This window comes from Crocodylus porosus, unplaced genomic scaffold (genome assembly GCF_001723895.1).
Source record: "Crocodylus porosus isolate Cpor-Errol unplaced genomic scaffold, CroPor_comp1, whole genome shotgun sequence".
NCBI lineage: Eukaryota > Metazoa > Chordata > Crocodylia > Crocodylidae > Crocodylus > Crocodylus porosus.
The window spans coordinates 30,035,526-30,037,597 of record NW_017728910.1 but is presented as its reverse complement, the minus strand read 5'-3'; the positions used below and the strand labels follow the sequence as shown (position 1 = coordinate 30,037,597).

The 2,072-nt window shown below is 40.3% G+C and overlaps 1 long non-coding RNA gene across 1 annotated transcript in view; it reads right to left on the bottom strand.

The window, feature by feature from the left end:
- The window catches only part of LOC109308715, a 15,543-nt gene extending 14,420 nt beyond the window's left edge, over positions 1-1,123 (bottom strand). The window contains exons 1-2 of the long non-coding RNA XR_002100692.1: positions 1,110-1,123; positions 397-399 (exon numbers count right to left, since the gene is read on the bottom strand). This is a non-coding gene — a long non-coding RNA (uncharacterized LOC109308715). The remainder of the gene's footprint in view (positions 1-396; positions 400-1,109) is intronic.
- Positions 1,124-2,072: the final 949 nt, after the last annotated feature.

Here is a 2,072-nt window from a genome sequence, read left to right as displayed (position 1 = left end):
TCCACTGCTACCCCTGCATCTAAGGATTTGGTGACCTGGTCATAGAAGGCCACCAGGTTGGTCTGACAGAACCTGCCTCTAATGAACCCATGTTGGTTGCCCCTAAGCATAACCTCCCCTGCTCGCCCTTCGTGGACATGCTCCAGGATAATTCTCTCCAAAAGCTTACCCAGGATCGAGGTAAGACTAATTGACCTATAGTTTCCTGATCCTCCTTCCTACCTTTTTTGAAAATGGGAACCAAATTGGCCCTTTTCCAGTCCTCCAGCCTGTAAGTGTGTTTATGGTTCTTTTTCCCCAGGTGCAGCATTTTGCACTTGTCTTTCTTGAAATGCATCCTATTTTGTTTTGCCCATTTTTCCAACCTGTCGAGATCTGCCTGGATCTGTTCCCTACCCTCTGGTGTGTTAACTTTGCCCTATAATTTGGTATGATCTGCAAACTTGGACAGGGTGCACTCCACACCCTCGTACAAGTCACTGGTGAAGACATTGAATAGCACTGGTCCAAAGACCGACCCTTGCAGGACTCCACTGCCCACACCTTTCCAGGTCAATATCAACCTGTCCACCACCACTCTTTGGATGCAACCCCTAAGACAATTTGCCACCCACCTGACCATGTAATCATCTACATCACAGCCTGTCAGTTTATTTACGAGAACAGAATAAGATACCTCAAAGCATCTCTGGGCACTGCAGCACCCTGGCTTAAACAAACCAAAATAATATAGTTACCTGCATTAATATCCCTAAATAACTTTTTAGCATTTTGATGAACTCTTATGTTTTGGGCCTTTTTCTTTAAAATATGATAGTATATGAAACAGCTTTAAGGGCAAGTTAAGGTTTAAAAATGGAGGAATAAAAAAAACCCAAACAAACCAGGAATTGTCCTTATTTCTATGTATTACAATACAATTTTTATATTTTTGCTCATTTAATAAGACATTGTTCCCATTGTTCAGTGGGATTTGTTCCCAATTACACCATAAGTTTCAGTTAATTTGGCCAAGAATAAAGGCTAATGTTTTGTTTGTTTGTTTCAATGCTTTCATGCTTAAGAAGTGATTGAACAAGTTTGGTCAATATTTCAGAAGAATTTATAACGGGGAATGGCCATGTCTGGACAATTTCATGGACCCTTTAGAATGAAAATGCTTAGAGCAACCTGAGCCACAACTTTTTTTCTCACATAAGAACTAAGAAGGTGATCTTTTCTATTTTTTTTAAATCGGCAGAGTCTGATCCTCGCTAGTGTCTTCTGAATCAACTTTAGTAACCCCACTCACAATAGCATCACATAATGCACCACCACCACTAAACATTTTAACTGTTTTAGAATTAAATTAATTGTACAAGTGTCAAAAACCAGTGCAATGTTATCATTGTCTAAAAACAGGAAGCAAATGGTGCTCAAGTTGCCCATGGTAACTTGGATAAAACATTTAATGCTAAGGGTTTCTTCTTCCAAACAGAAGCACGAGATGAAGAGATCACATATGGGCCACCAGTACAAAGAAAGTTGAGAGTAATGGAAAAGAATAAAGCACTATGAGAAAGGATAACAGAGAGAAACAAGAGTGAAAGAACAAAACATCAGCATTGTTAGACATGAGCAACAGACAGGAGGGATGTACTGCCTGCCGACCATGTGTACCAGAGCCAAGGAATCTTAAAGGGAAACCAGCATCTGCGGTATGGGACATTATCTCTCTCCATCTGAAAGACAGCAGCAGATTGTTTGTGCAGAAAGAAACGGTGTCAGCAGAAGGAAGAAGTATACACACATGGAAACATTTGCTCTAGGAAACCACTTGAAAAACAACCAAGGAGTTGAGAGGAAAAAACATCTGTGCACCATGCAGAAAGACCACCACTAGTGCATTGGTGGGAAAGAGGTGAGAAGAGACAAAAACAGACAGCAAAAATGTGGGACATAGTGCTTTGTCAAAGTGACATGACAAACTGTAGGAAAATGTTCTCAGTATTTCCAGGAAAACCCAACACTTCATGGTTTTAAGAAAATGAAAAATGTTTTGCCTTTCATGAGGGGAAAGTATTTCTGTGAGA